Source organism: Pseudophryne corroboree, chromosome 11, assembly GCF_028390025.1.
Source record: "Pseudophryne corroboree isolate aPseCor3 chromosome 11, aPseCor3.hap2, whole genome shotgun sequence".
In the NCBI taxonomy this organism is placed as follows: Eukaryota; Metazoa; Chordata; class Amphibia; order Anura; family Myobatrachidae; genus Pseudophryne; species Pseudophryne corroboree.
The window spans coordinates 7,017,482-7,035,245 of record NC_086454.1 but is presented as its reverse complement, the minus strand read 5'-3'; positions in this window follow the sequence as shown (position 1 = coordinate 7,035,245).

Here is a 17,764-nt window from a genome sequence, read left to right as displayed (position 1 = left end):
CTTAGATAAAGAGTGCTGAAGGAATCCGGGAACCGGAAGTAAGAACAAAACGCTTGTGTCTTTTAAAACTGTTTATCTCTTCTGTCTTGCGTATACACGCACGCATACATATATATCTGCATTTCTTTTTAAATTTCGTATATCACTATTCCTGTTTGCCAATTTTTATAGTTGATAGAAAGTGCTAAAAAAAAGATTTGCTGTTATTTCATAATAGAGGTAATAGTTAAAAGTGTAGACAAACACACAGGTTTGCCTGGGAGATAAGGCAAAGCCAGTGGGGTACGCGGTAGATGATCAGGGATCATTTACATTGATAAAAGTATATTGTGTTACGGTGGATCTTTGTTTTGCGTACACGTGTCTCTAACAAAGACTAGCGTACGCAATCCAAAGGCCGACGCACGCAGCGTTCATTACGCAACGTAGCGTCCGGTTACGCCCACGTAGCTCAAGTAACGCAAAGGCGATAAGTAACGCACAGCGGTAGATAACGCGACGCGGTAAATAACGCAAATCTATTTTTGGAAAATTTGAAATTTAGTTTAACAGATCCTGCTCCTAATTGGTAACACAGCTGGGCTAAAGAAAATTTCTGCGCAGAAATAGAAATAGAAGCAAAAGTGTACATGTGGTGAGTGAGTGTGTTTTTATTATTACATAAGCTATATAACTTAGAGGTTGAACCAAAAAGAAATCGGGTAGGACATACGTGTAAGTGACATATACGGTGGCTAAGGAGGCATCCTTGGTTAAATAAAATATGAGCATTAGAGTATAGCGGATCACAAGGTAACAAGGCCAGGAGGTCACAAGGTAACAAGGCCAGGAGGTCACAAGGTAACAAGGCCAGGAGGTCACAAGGTAACAAGACCAGGAGGTCATAAGGTACAAGAAGGTCCGCTATAAAGGTACAAGAAGCACAACCCCGGGGGTTGGTGCTAAAACCCATATAGGCCATTGGAAGCTCTGGCTGAAGGAATTCGCAGCCGCAATTTTCGATTCCATTGATCTCTCAGCACATAACAGGTAGTGCTTATGTACTGAACGATTGTACCGCACGTAATTGTGTGCAGTAGTTAGTAATCTGACCTAATACCATTAGAGTAAAGTGGTCACAAACGCTATTTGTACATTCTGACGTGATTTGTGTAATTTTTTATTTTTAAAGGGAAGTTCGCTGGTCACTCAGGAACTATCTAACAACCTCACCTTTACTGGAAAGAGTAAGTGTCCTGCGGGTAACCCTCATATGTTCCAGTAAATAAAGGTTCACAGGGGCCCTGAGTTGGGTACAGCAGCTCTGGATACAGTGATTGCAGTACTGGCCAACGTGGGCGAGAAGTGAGTGGGGTACTTGGTAAACCGCCACCGCCAGCCTGCCCAGGACATCTTGGTTTGTTTGTAAGGGTTCGCTGAAAACCTTGATATAAAGATCCAAGGAGGAATAAGCAACACCTGCAGATTATGGGGGCCAATTGTTCAGGTAGGGGGCGATCAACCTCGGTTCGGGTTGATTCAGAGAACCGACCAGTCGGGTCGGCAAGATACATCATGTGTGAAAAATACGGAAGTCACACAGAGGTTTTATGTGATGAATGGGAGAGAATGACTGTACAAGACAGGGAGAAATTCCCAAGAATAGGTAGCTTCAGTCCAGAAGTGTTACAAAATTTAAGGAGGAGGATATGTCTCATAAAATCAACAAAGAGACGAATTCAGCATCATGATTATTTACAGTTGTGGCAACAGGAAGGTGAGATACAGAGAGGTTTGGCTCTGGCGGCGGGATCTGGGGCAGCCAGGAAACTGATAGCCACAGCCCCACCGCCACCATACATAGCAGGAGAGAAGTTGGTTACGGAGAGAAACGCACTGGGTTGTAAAACACAAACACTTAGTAACCCTGTAAATGTTAATGATGTTAACCAAGTAACTCATGCAAGTATTAACCCGTGCAAGTTGTACCCTGTTTTGAACTTTCCTCAGGAGTGTGATCAAGAAGACGATCCAGCAACAATTTCAGCTCTCTCTCTAGCGGCCACCATAGCAGAGACCACAGTAGGCACAGCAACACCCACGAGATTAGCGAAGGCCCCTAGCGGAGGGATAGGTGAGGTCGTGTCAACGGGTAAGTACGGCACCATGCATTATACTGAAACAATTTCACCACAAGTTGTAGAATCTACACAGAATGAGGTTGTTAGAGTTAACCCTGTTAGAGTAATAGCAGTTCCCAATGGGAAAACAGATGTATCAGGAGCCACTCCCATAAGGAACATTGCCATGTACACTCCATTTTCCCGAATGGAATTAAGGACAATAGTGTCCGAATTTCCTGACCCCAGGAAAGACTTAGTTGCTAGCCAAAAATACATCAGGGATCTAGGTAACACTGTAGAACCCAACAACAAGGATTGGCAGATACTGCTAAGAGCTTGTTTACCTTCAAATGTCGACTCAGTTCAATTCTTAGCTGATTGTGGACTAGATAAAGATGTACCACTTTCAGATGTGTACAACAAAGATAACGTAAAAAGGATAAATTTACAGCTAAAGGAGTATTTCCCAGCCGTTGTTAAATGGAACAAAATATTCTCCATTAGACAAAAAGAGTCCGAAACGGCAACAGAATATTTTCATCGGGCACTATTAGAAATGGCAAAGTACACTGGAATAGAAGACATTAGGACCAACCCAAACCACCAAGAAGTAGCAGTATCTGTACTGATGGATGGTTTAAAGGAAACATTAAAGACTAGGGTTCAGACCACGCAACCATGTTGGCGAGGTCTGTCGGTGTCCACATTGAGAGAGGCTGCTATTGATCACGACAGAAACATCACTAGACACAGGGAGTCGCAAAGTGATAAATTGATGGCAGTAAGTATACAGGCGCTGACCACAAGGCAGCCTGCGTATGTACCACCGAATCCTGTGGGTAAGTCAAGTGTAATAACATGTTTTTCTTGTAACAAACAGGGACACTATGCACGAGACTGTAGAACAAAGAGTGTACAAAGATCTTTTCAACCCCCTAGACAACGACACGACACACGACATTGGGAGCAGGGTCCACAGAGGCGGAGTTTTGAGCCACATACAGGGGAAACAAAAAGATACCCCCCGAACAGAGATTGGCATGCCTCTGGTAGTTCCCAGCTAACTCCCCCACAAGTAGTTGCTGCCAACGGGATTCAGGGAGGTCAGCATACCCAATAGGGGTGTGGCCATACCTGTAATCTGCAGCCAGTGAAATTGATTGCCAGTCTTGGAAGTGAACCAGAGATTGCAATCAATGTAGCTGGTAAAACCTTAAACTTTCTTGTAGACACAGGGGCGGCCAAGTCAGTGATAAATTCGACAGTGGGCATGAGAACCACTGGTAGGACAGTTCCAGCCATGGGAGTAACAGGAGTAGTCCAGCACTACCCTGTTAGCAAACCAGCCGAGATTACAATAGGGCCTTTGCATACCAAGCATTCATTTTTGCTAGCTGCATCGGCACCAACCAATCTCCTGGGAAGAGACTTACTATGTAAAATGGGTTGCGTCATTTATTGTACTCCTGAGGGTGTATTCTTGGACATTCCTGAGAATCACGCTCAGGAAGTACGAGACATGTTAGACTCCCCATCAAAATTAATGTCACATCCCATTATGACAAATAGGAATCCATCCCAAATAGAAGAGATGACATCTCAGATACCAGAGTCACTTTGGACAAAAGATGGACAGGACACTGGATTAATGGCAAACGTAGCTCCAGTAGTTGTACAAGTAAAAGATGGTAGGATAGCTCCAAAAATCCCACAGTATCCTCTGAAGCCAGAGGTGGAGTTAGGAGTTTTCCCAGTAATAGAGCGCTTGCTACAACAGGGCATTCTAGTAAGAACGTCCAGCACAGCAAATAGTCCCATCTTCCCTGTTAAAAAGAGTGGGGGGAGGGGTTACAGGCTAGTGCAGGATCTAAGGGGGATTAACAAAATAGTTGAGAGTCAGTTCCCCGTAGTGCCAAATCCAGCTGTCATCCTAATGCAAATTCCTCCCACTGCCAAATTTTTCACTGTTATTGACCTCTGCTCCGCATTCTTTTCGGTACCTCTGCACCCTGACAGCCAATATTTGTTTGCATTCACATACAGAGGAGTCCAATACACGTGGACTCGGTTACCCCAAGGTTTCATAGACAGTCCAAGTATATTTTCTCAGGCTTTGCATGATTGTTTACAGTCTTTCCAACCGGAGGGTGGATCAGTATTGATACAGTATGTAGATGATTTACTACTGTGTTCAGATTCGCTGGAAACTTCCCTGAAGGATACGAAACAGCTCCTATTTCATCTTTCAGACACAGGACATAAGGTTTCCAAAGACAAGTTGCAATTATGCCAACCTAAGGTAAAATATTTGGGACACTGTCTAACACAAGGACTGAGACACCTGACCGCTGATAGAATCCAAGCCATTAGAGACATGACACTGCCACAAACCCAGCAACAGATCAGGACGTTTTTAGGAATGTGTGGGTATTGCCGTAATTGGATCCCAGGGTTTTCCATATTGGCGTTACCTTTGCAGGAAATGGTCTCCTCAAACAAACCTGATAGGATCTCGCATACAGACGAATCCGAAACAGCATTTGAGAGACTCAAACAGTGCCTAACGCAGGCACCAGCACTAGGTATGCCAGACTATGGGAAACCCTTTGAACTATATGGAACAGAAAGTGCTGGTTGCGCAGCAGGTGTACTAACCCAAAAACACGGTGATGCCAGCAGGCCAGTTGCATACTACAGCGCTCAGCTAGACACGGTAGCGCGATCCCTCCCCACATGCTTGCGTAGCGTTGCGGCGATAGCATTGCTAGTGACAAAAAGCGAAGATGTCGTGCTAGGCCACAACCTCACAATCCATACACCACATGCAGTATCTGCCTTATTGAATTCTGCCCAAACCAGACACGTCTCATCAGCAAGGTTTACAAGATGGGAATTGGCATTAATGGCCCCAGTAAACATCACCATAAGGAGATGCAGCGCATTAAATCCTGCGACATTTCTCCCAGGTGTGCCTGGTCAGACACAAAGGGTGGAAGGTGAGAGTGATGGGGAAGGAGGATTTAATACAAAGGAAGATGCACATGATTGTATGGAAAATTTGACCCAAAATTTTACCGCAAGGCCTGACATCAGTGACAATCCACTGGAAGATGCAGAACTCACGTTCTACACTGACGGTAGTTGTCATAGACAGTCAGACTCGGGAGACTTGTGTACTGGATACGCAGTCGTAGATGACCAAGACACCATAGAAGCGGAACCGCTAGGTCCACCTCACTCAGCCCAGGTTGCTGAACTGGTCGCCCTAACCAGAGCATGTGAATTGGCTAAGGGTAAGTCAGCCAATATCTACACCGATTCTAGATACGCCTTCGGGGTAGTACATGATTTCGGAGCCCTATGGCGCCTCAGAAATTTCATGACGGCAGCTGGTACACCGATAGCGCATGCAGCTTATATAAAAAGGCTTCTAACAGCGATACAGGAACCCGACAGAGTGGCTGTTATCAAATGTAAAGCACATACATATAGTCAAGACCCAGTGTCACTTGGTAACAGCCGAGCAGACGAAGCAGCTAAGCTTGCAGCTGCTACCCCCATACAGACAGACACCACACAACTGATGGTATTTAATACCATCAACACACAGAAGTTGTGTGAGATGCAGAATTTGTGTTCCACACAGGAAAGAGCAGTCTGGAAGGCAAAGGGATATGGCCAGGAGTCCTCAGGGCTCTGGACGGATGGACATGGTAAACCAGTGGCCCCCAGAGCATATCTTCCATGTCTGGCTGAAGCAGCTCATGGGTTGACTCATCTAGGCAAGGAGGGAATGTGCAAATTGGTAAGAGCATACTGGTGCGCCCCAGGATTCTCCTCTCATGCGGGTAAAAGAGCAATGTCATGCCTTACCTGTCTGAGAAAGAATATTGGAAAAGCAATACCTACAGAACCATCCCATATCCCACCTGCCGGCGGCCCTTTCCAGGTAATACAAATTGACTTCATTCAATTACCCCCATGTCGAAATTTGAAATATGTACTTGTTTGTATAGATGTTTTCTCGAATTGGGTCGAAGCATTTCCAGCAGCTACAAATACCGCTATGTTTACAGCTAAGAAAATTGTGCAGGAATTTGTATGTAGATATGGTATCCCTAGAATCATTGAAAGTGATAGGGGTACCCATTTTACCGGTGATGTCTTTCAAGGAATGTGTAAATTAATGGGTATTGATAGCAAGCTGCACACTCCGTACCGTCCGCAGGCGAGTGCGAAGGTCGAAAGAGTGAACAGCACTATTAAAAATAAATTGAGTAAAGTAATGGCAGAGACAGGATTGACGTGGCCAGAAGCTTTACCCATTGTTTTGTATAGCATCAGAACCACTCCCAGGTCCCCTCTTAACCTGTCCCCTTTTGAAATTCTGTTTGGTCGACAACCGCATGTCATGATTAACCCTCAGGATGATTTGAAATGTAACAATGAAGTAACTGTAAAATACTTGATTAACATGAGTAAGCAGTTGAGGAATCAAAATGATAATCTGAAGTTGGTGATTCCTGATTTACCAGATAGTAATTGTCATGACATTGAACCTGGGGATTATGTAATGATACGAAATTTTCTACGTTCAGGTTGTCTTATTGATAGATGGGAAGGACCATACCAGGTCTTATTGACTAGCACCACAGCATTGAAGGTTGCTGAGAGAGAGACTTGGGTCCATTCATCCCACTGCAAAAAGGTTGCTGATCCAGAGAGGTCCCGTGATAAGGAACAGACGGTAGAGGTTGTATCACTAGAGTGTCTGTTCCAGGAGGACTGAGGCGGCACCTGAGCCTTGAAGACCGAAAGCAGTTGTTGACTCCCTTCCCCCTTTTATTGTTTTTCTCCACTTCCCATCCCCTCTCCCTTAAAATTTCTTTTTCCCCCTTCTCATTCTTCTCTATTTACTCCTCAAAGATGGACTTGCCCCAAGAGACTGTGATCCGGATTTTGATGTTAACCATGATGTTGACCAGAGCAGTCTGTTCCGGCGAGAGTACCATAGAGGTCGAGAGAGGTTCTGGAATGGGTTCCGATTATGATGATGGAGGCGTAGTTTTCCAAGATCAACCTAACCAACAAGCAAAGGCGAGTATCAGAAAACGATCCGATAGAAGAAATTGTGATGGATTGTTAGCTGAAGAAAACTGTATCTGTAGGCTCTGTGACAATTTGATTGAGGATGGGTGCATAAAGAAATGCCAATCCAGTTTTAATATCCATATGGACCGGCATCCATTGAGTGACTATCACTCCTTAGTGGGTAACGTATTAAACCAAACAGATTGTTGGGTATGCTCTCAAGTACCTCAGGGTCATAGCAAATCAGGGCTAGTACCATTTCCTTTAACGTTAGGGGAGGTACTTGAGCTAAGTGGTGGGAGACCGGTGGACCGGAGGTTTAACATCTCCAGCCCTCCTAGTTTGAAGCTCCACCAATACCATGTGGATAGGTCCCTCTTATGTTTTAATATCTCCAATCCCCGTAAGCCGGGAAATTGGGAAGTGTCATGGAGCAACCTTACCATGACCTTCTCACACAGAGCAGATAGAATGCCTACAGATACAGAGCTTGTACGCCACATAGCCAGTAGAGGAAAATCTTTCCGGTATAGATACACCCTAGGAAATAGAATTACTAGAGTTGGAGAAGTATCACCAGGATACTGTGCACATATCGTACAGTCTGATACGTGCATTAAGCAGATGGAAGAATTGGGGTCAGGAGATTTCACCTGGAAGGTTTGTAATATGGTCATGTCCTTCTCCGTCCCATATGTTCTCCCCGATGATGCATATTTCATATGCGAGAGAAAGGCGTACAAGTGGCTTGCCCCAAACTCTGAAGGATTGTGTTATATTGGAAAAGTATTGCCTGAAGTGATGACTGTTACACATGACAAAATGAAGGACATACACCGTGGTGCCCAAGCTCCTTATACTCACACTCATTACGAGCACCGAGTTAAAAGACAACTGTCAGAAAGGTTAGAGCATCCGGCCTCTGATCTTATCCATGAATCCACCGGGATTCAGGTTCTGGTAGCGTTAGATTTCACTCGCACCGCTCGGGGAGTGATGAATTATAGATACATTTCCGCACTCGCCAATTTGTTAGATAATATCACTGAAATGTATGATGACACGTTCAGATACACTGGAAGAGAACTTCAAGCTTATAAAACAGAACTAGTTCAGCATAGGATGGTTCTTAATTATCTTACAGCAGTAACAGGCGGATATTGTGTTACATTGGCAACACAGTACGGCATAAAGTGTTGCACGTATATCACAAATAGCACCGAGGATCCGGTAGAGGTCATAGACCAAAAGATGGACGATATTCTCCAATTGAAGTGGGAATTTCGTCGAAAACACAATCTCACCCTTGCTGCTGTAGGTAATGAGCTGACTAGTTGGGTGTCATGGTTGAACCCGCGAAATTGGTTCTCCGGTTTAGGAGACTGGGCTCATGGAGTCATAATGGATGTTGGAAAGTTTCTCCTATGTATTTTAGGTGTTGTTATATCTATTGGATTGATATTTAGATGCGGGCAGGCTTTAATGAGGTGCAAACAAAGTACAAGAGTGATGAGCTTGAGGAGTGAGGAAACTGTAATTAACCTGGATTTGATTTATGACCCAATGATAGAAACCAGGATGTGATGAAAAATGCGATTATACGGTCCGTTTCTTTCACCTGTTTTTCTGCTTTTTTTCCAAGATACAAAGACCCCCTTGGACGAGGAAGTTGACGAGACGCTATACAGACAACAGACAAGCACCAAAGATGAAGTTTTGACCACTTGAGAAATGGACATTTGATGAACTTTGCCATGGATCCCCAGTTTCCCTAGTATTTTTAAACTCACGCTAGCCCAACATTTTTGTAAATCTGATGGCACTGACAAAGCTATTTGCTCATGCCCAAGGAGCAATACAGCGCAAAGAAGACGACTCTCAACAGATACCGAACAAAACTTCAACGACAGATGTACATTTACCTGACATAGAATATCATTGCATTTTCCATAAGTGTTCTTCATCCTCATCTCTACAACCCTCAGGTAATAACACACATAGTATAGGGAATACAGGCACAGATATCAGCAATCACATATTCCCCCATTCATGTATCATCAACTAAAATGTGCTCCCCATTTTGTTCAAAAGCCGAAAAGAGCTCGGTAAAGTTTGACAGCCCATCCACAGACCTGTACCACGGGATAAGAAGGAATTCAAATGTATACTTCGCAATACCTCGAAGCTTGATTTACCACACGTACGGCACAATGATACATGACCCTCCAAACATGGACTCATACACACATGCTTCTGCTTTCTCACTAGGTCATACCCTCTTCACACCTACTCCTCTCTTCTTCCTTACCCAACCATGGAAATGAATTAACCCCTGACTTATATTTTTCTCCTTTTTTTTTTTTGAAGGTGGCAGTTATTATTGACTGCCAAAGGGTGGACTGTCAAAGTCAGAAAAATATCCCTATACACGCTGCCATATTTGCACCTCACGCTGGTCCGCGCTGCGCATGCGTGCACTTTCCCGTGATAGCGCATACCCGCTGATGCGTGCACCCGCTCGCATCGGTATGCGTATTTACGGTAAAGAGTATGTAGTCGTAGCGTGCGACCCAATCGTTACATATTTTCACAATTAATGTAGTTTGTAGACCATGGTCCCTTTGATAGATTCTGAAAGTTTGGTTAATATGGAATGTCCCTGAACGGAAGAATCCCTCTTTGTATTGTGCTAAGGGTCTAACAGGAATCATACAGCAGTGTTTGGTACCCATCGGAAGAGTATTTAAATAGCAATATTCCGGTGTTGGTTTGGAGCGTATTAATCGCTCGTGCGGATAGTTATGGACATAAGAAGTTTATGTCCATTTCTATTATTTACTCATACTCAGGTATGCGGCGGGAAACCTAGTTTCCCACCCACCTGAGCCGTTTGAAATCGTCACAGCCCACCTGTATGAATCACCCTATGACCTTTTGTTATAGTGCGAAGCCGAATTCCTGCGTCCAATGGACAATGAGGTTGTAGGGACCATTAGATTGCATTGTGTGAGTAGCATAAAAGACGGGCCTGTGGCATCCAGCTTTCACTTCTCATCAAACGGTTCTCATTGCTGATAATCGGGAAGCTGGATGTCCAGAGGCGCATGCGATCATACCCTTTGTGCGTAAGTTTTTCTCCGTAACCATATTGTCTTACCGTGAGCCAAACTCTCTCTCTCTCTCTCTCCCTTCTCTTTCTCTCGTATCTCCCATTGACTAGTATTGTATTGTATTAGGTCAGCATAGTATTGTATTGTATTTCTTGTATAGTTATTCGGTTAGGAAGTCTCTGTTATATTGTAGTGTATCATTTGTACTGTGATTCTTTTTGCAAGTATAATAGTTATAATACAGATAATAGGCTTTGGACCCTAAACCAGTATCTGTGTATTTCCTATAGTTTTAAGTGTTCACTCGAGCGTCGGTGACGCTCAAGCAGCTTTGTAGTTAGTCAGGTTACACAAGGTTGCACTTACACCCTGTATTCACATTAAGGTATTCTGTGTATTTCATTGATAAAAGGTTTAGACATAAAGGTATAGCGTTGTGAGCGTCTGCGCCGCTGGTGATCTCCTCGTGGTCTCGAGCGTCCGCTACGCCATAGCGAATCATTACTCTAGTCATCACCAATAACTTGCTGTCCTGTGATCACTGGGCCGTGAGCGAACGTGACGCTTGAGCGTCTCGCCTACGGCTAAGCGATCGTTACGCAACTAGCGTGCCCTTACGGTACTTCTTAAGTAAACAGCGTACTGTGTTCTTAGACTTCATTAAGGGTTGTTTATACGACAAAGGAATTTAACATTGTCAACTGTAATACTGATTGCTGCATCCTTATTCCACACCATTGCTCTAACCATACGCAATGTAATACTGATTGCTGCATCCTTATACCAGACCAACGTTCACACCATACATGCTGTAATACTGATTGCGGCATCCTTATACCAGACCATCGCACATACCATAGACACTGTAATACCGATTGCTGCATCCTTATACCACACCATCGCTCACCCCATTTACACTGAAATACCAATAGCTGCATCCTTATACCACACCATCTATTGCACCATACACGCTGTAATACTGATTGCTGCATCCTTATATCGCAACATCGCTCACACAATACACATTGTAATACCAATTGCTGCATCCTTATACTAGACCATCACTCGCACCATACACATTGTAATACCGATTGCTGCATCGTTATTCTAGACCATCTCTCACACCATACATATTGTAATACCAAATGCTACATCTTTATACCATAGCATCACACACACCATATACATTGTAATACTGATTTCTGTATCCTTATACCACACCATCGCTCCACCATACATGCTGTAATACTGATTGCTGCATCCTTATACTACATCAGTGCTCGCACCATACACACTGTAATACTTATTGCTGCGTCCTTATACCACACCATCATTCACACCATACACACTGTAATACTGATTGCTGCACCCTTTTACCACACCATCGCTCACCCTATTTACACTGAAATACCAATGGCTGCATCCTTATACCACACCATCTATTGCACCATACATACTGTAATACCGAATGCTGCATCCTTATACCACACCATCGCTCACCCCATTTACACTGAAATACCAATGGCTGCATCCTTATGCCACACCATCTATTGCACCATACACACTGTAATACTGATTGCTGCATCCTTATACCACACCATTGCTCGCACCATACACACTGTAATACTGATTGCTGCATCCTTATACCACATTATCGCTTGCACCATAAACGCTGTAATGCCGATTGCTGCATCCTTATATCACAACATTGCTCACACCATACACATTGTAATACCAATTGCTGCATACTAATACCAGACCATCGCTCATACAATACACATTGTAATACCAATTGCTGCATACTTATACTAGACCATCACTCGCACCATTTACACTGTAAATCCAATTGCTGCGTCCTTATACCACACCATCGCTCATACAATACACATTGTAATACCAATTGCTGCATCCTTATACTAGACCATCACTCGCACCATACACATTGTAATACCGATTGCTGCATCATTATACTAGACCATCTCTCACACCATACATATTGTAATACCAAATGCTACATCTTTATACCATAGCATCACACACACCATATACATTGTAATACTGATTTCTGTATCCTTATACCACACCATCGCTCGCACCATACATGCTGTAATACTGATTGCTGCATCCTTATACCACATCAGTGCTCGCACCATACACACTGTAATACTGATTGCTGCATCCTTATACCACCCTCACTCTCTGCATCCAGGCCATTATGCTATATCAGAGCCACCCTCACTCTCTGCATCCAGGCCTGAACATTCTACATCAGGACCACCCTCACTCTCTGCATCCAGGCCATTATGCTATATCAGAGCCACCCTCACTCTCTGCATCCAGGCCATTATGCTATATCAGAGCCACCCTCACTCTCTGCATCCAGGCCTTTATTCTATATCAGAGCCTCCCTCACTCTCTGCATCCAGTCCTGAACATTCTACATCAGAGCCGCCCTCACTCTCTGCATCCAGGGCTGAACATTCTATATCAGGGCCGCCCTCACTCTCTGCATCCAGACCTGAACATTCTATATCAGAGCCGCCCTCACTCTCTGCATCCAGGCCTGAACATTCTATTTCAGAGCTGCCCTCACTCTCTGCATCCTGGCCTGAACATTCTATGTCAGAGCCACCCTCACTCTCTGCATCCAGGCCTAAACATTCTATATCAGAGCCACCCTCACTCTCTGCATCTAGGCCTTAATTCTATATCAGAGTCTCCCTCACTCTCTGCATCCAGACCTTTATTCTATATCACTCTCTGCATCCAGGCCTTTATTCTATATCAGAGTCTCCCTCACTCTCTGCATCCAGGCCTTTATTCTGTAACAGAGCCTCCCTCACTCTCTGCATCCAGGCCTTTATTCTATATCAGAACCACCCTCACTCTCTGCATCCAGGCCTAAACATTCTATATCAGAGCCACCCTCACTCTCTGCATCCAGGCCTGAACATTCTATATCAGAGACACCCTCACTCTCTGCATCCAGGCCGGAACATTCTACATCAGAGCAACGCTCATTCTCTTCATCCAGGCCTGAACATTCTATGTCAGAGCCACCCTCACTCTATACATCCAGGCCTGAACATTCTACATCAGAGCCACCCTCACTCTCTGCATTCAGGCCTGAACATTCCATATCAGAGCCACCCTGACTCTCTGCATCCAGGCCTGAACATTCTATATCAGAGCCACCCTCACTCTCTGCATCCAGGCCTGAACATTCTATGTCAGAGCCACCCTCACTCTCTGCATCCAGGCCTGAACATTCTATATCAGAGCCACCCTCACTCTCTGCATCCAGGCCTGAACATTCTACATAAGAGCCACCCTCACTCTCTGCATCCAGGCCTGAACATTCTATATCAGAGCCACCCTCACTCTCTGCATTCAGGCCTGAACATTCTATATCAGAGCCACCCTCACTCTCTGCATCCAGGCCTAAATATTCTATATCAGAGCCACCCTCACTCTCCGCATCCAGGCCTGAACATTCTATATCAGAGCCACCCTCACTCTCTGCATCCAGGCCTAAATATTCTATATCAGAGCCACCCTCACTCTCTGCATCAAGGCCTGAACATTCTACATCAGAGCCACCCTCACTCTCTGCATCCAGGCCTGAACATTCTACATCAGAGCCACCCTCACTCTCTGCATCCAGGCCTGAACATTCTATATCAGAGCCACCCTGACTCTCTGCATCCAGGCCTGAACATTCTATATCAGAGCCACCCTCACTCTCTGCATCCAGGCTTGAACATTCTATATCAGAGCCACCATCACTCTCTGCATCCAGGCCTGAACATTCTATGTCAGAGCCACCCTCACTCTTTGCATCCAGGCCTGAACATTCTATATCAGAGCCACCCTCACTCTCTGCAACCAGGCCTGAACATTCTACATAAGAGCCACCCTCACTCTCTGCATCCAGGCCTGAACATTCTATATCAGAGCCACCCTCACTCTCTGCATTCTGGCCTGAACATTCTATATCAGAGCCGCCCTCACTCTCTGCATCTAGGCCTGAACATTCTATATCAGAGCCACCCTCACTCTCTGCATCCAGGCCTGAACATTCTATATCAGAGCCACCCGCACTCTCTGCATCCAGGGCTGAACATTCTATATCAGGGCCGCCCTCACTCTCTGCATCCAGACCTGAACATTCTATATCAGAGCCGCCCTCACTCTCTGCATCCAGGCCTGAACATTCTATTTCAGAGCTGCCCTCACTCTCTGCATCCTGGCCTGAACATTCTATGTCAGAGCCACCCTCACTCTCTGCATCCAGGCCTAAACATTCTATATCAGAGCCACCCTCACTCTCTGCATCTAGGCCTTAATTCTATATCAGAGTCTCCCTCACTCTCTGCATCCAGGCCTTTATTCTATATCACTCTCTGCATCCAGGCCTTTATTCTATATCAGAGTCTCCCTCACTCTCTGCATCCAGGCCTTTATTCTGTAACAGAGCCTCCCTCACTCTCTGCATCCAGGCCTTTATTCTATATCAGAACCACCCTCACTCTCTGCATCCAGGCCTGAACATTCTATATCAGAGCCACCCTCACTCTCTGCATTCAGGCCTGAACATTCTATATCAGAGCCACCCTCACTCTCTGCATCCAGGCCTAAATATTCTATATCAGAGCCACCCTCACTCTCCGCATCCAGGCCTGAACATTCTATATCAGAGCCACCCTCACTCTCTGCATCCAGGCCTAAATATTCTATATCAGAGCCACCCTCACTCTCTGCATCAAGGCCTGAACATTCTACATCAGAGCCACCCTCACTCTCTGCATCCAGGCCTGAACATTCCATATCAGAGCCACCCGCACTCTCTGCATCCAGGCCTGAACATTCTATATCAGAGCCACCCTCACTCTCTGCATTCAGGCCTGAACATTCTACATCAGAGCCACCCTCACTCTCTGCATCCAGGCCTAAATATTCTATATCAGAGCCACCCTCACTCTCCGCATCCAGGCCTGAACATTCTATATCAGAGCCACCCTCACTCTCTGCATCCAGGCCTAAATATTCTATATCAGAGCCACCCTCACTCTCTGCATCAAGGCCTGAACATTCTACATCAGAGCCACCCTCACTCTCTGCATCCAGGCCTGAACATTCCATATCAGAGCCACCCGCACTCTCTGCATCCAGGGCTGAACATTCTATATCAGGGCCGCCCTCACTCTCTGCATCCAGACCTGAACATTCTATATCAGAGCCGCCCTCACTCTCTGCATCCAGGCCTGAACATTCTATTTCAGAGCTGCCCTCACTCTCTGCATCCTGGCCTGAACATTCTATGTCAGAGCCACCCTCACTCTCTGCATCCAGGCCTAAACATTCTATATCAGAGCCACCCTCACTCTCTGCATCTAGGCCTTAATTCTATATCAGAGTCTCCCTCACTCTCTGCATCCAGGCCTTTATTCTATATCACTCTCTGCATCCAGGCCTTTATTCTATATCAGAGTCTCCCTCACTCTCTGCATCCAGGCCTTTATTCTGTAACAGAGCCTCCCTCACTCTCTGCATCCAGGCCTTTATTCTATATCAGAACCACCCTCACTCTCTGCATCCAGGCCTAAACATTCTATATCAGAGCCACCCTCACTCTCTGCATCCAGGCCTAAACATTCTATATCAGAGACACCCTCACTCTCTGCATCCAGGCCTGAACATTCTACATCAGAGCAACGCTCATTCTCTTCATCCAGGCCTGAACATTCTATGTCAGAGCCACCCTCACTCTCTGCATCCAGGCCTGAACATTCTATATCAGGGCCACCCTCACTCTCTGCATCCAGGCCTGAACATTCTACATAAGAGCCACCCTCACTCTCTGCATCCAGGCCTGAACATTCTATATCAGAGCCACCCTCACTCTCTGCATTCAGGCCTGAACATTCTATATCAGAGCCACCCTCACTCTCTGCATCCAGGCCTAAATATTCTATATCAGAGCCACCCTCACTCTCCGCATCCAGGCCTGAACATTCTATATCAGAGCCACCCTCACTCTCTGCATCCAGGCCTAAATATTCTATATCAGAGCCACCCTCACTCTCTGCATCAAGGCCTGAACATTCTACATCAGAGCCACCCTCACTCTCTGCATCCAGGCCTGAACATTCTACATCAGAGCCACCCTCACTCTCTGCATCCAGGCCTGAACATTCTATATCAGAGCCACCCTGACTCTCTGCATCCAGGCCTGAACATTCTATATCAGAGCCACCCTCACTCTCTGCATCCAGGCTTGAACATTCTATATCAGAGCCACCATCACTCTCTGCATCCAGGCCTGAACATTCTATGTCAGAGCCACCCTCACTCTTTGCATCCAGGCCTGAACATTCTATATCAGAGCCACCCTCACTCTCTGCAACCAGGCCTGAACATTCTACATAAGAGCCACCCTCACTCTCTGCATCCAGGCCTGAACATTCTATATCAGAGCCACCCTCACTCTCTGCATTCTGGCCTGAACATTCTATATCAGAGCCGCCCTCACTCTCTGCATCTAGGCCTGAACATTCTATATCAGAGCCACCCTCACTCTCTGCATCCAGGCCTGAACATTCTATATCAGAGCCACCCGCACTCTCTGCATCCAGGGCTGAACATTCTATATCAGGGCCGCCCTCACTCTCTGCATCCAGACCTGAACATTCTATATCAGAGCCGCCCTCACTCTCTGCATCCAGGCCTGAACATTCTATTTCAGAGCTGCCCTCACTCTCTGCATCCTGGCCTGAACATTCTATGTCAGAGCCACCCTCACTCTCTGCATCCAGGCCTAAACATTCTATATCAGAGCCACCCTCACTCTCTGCATCTAGGCCTTAATTCTATATCAGAGTCTCCCTCACTCTCTGCATCCAGGCCTTTATTCTATATCACTCTCTGCATCCAGGCCTTTATTCTATATCAGAGTCTCCCTCACTCTCTGCATCCAGGCCTTTATTCTGTAACAGAGCCTCCCTCACTCTCTGCATCCAGGCCTTTATTCTATATCAGAACCACCCTCACTCTCTGCATCCAGGCCTAAACATTCTATATCAGAGCCACCCTCACTCTCTGCATCCAGGCCTGAACATTCTATATCAGAGACACCCTCACTCTCTGCATCCAGGCCTGAACATTCTACATCAGAGCAACGCTCATTCTCTTCATCCTGGCCTGAACATTCTATGTCAGAGCCACCCTCACTCTATACATCCAGGCCTGAACATTCTACATCAGAGCCACCCTCACTCTCTGCATTCAGGCCTGAACATTCCATATCAGAGCCACCCTGACTCTCTGCATCCAGGCCTGAACATTCTATATCAGAGCCACCCTCACTCTCTGCATCCAGGCCTGAACATTCTATGTCAGAGCCACCCTCACTCTCTGCATCCAGGCCTGAACATTCTATATCAGAGCCACCCTCACTCTCTG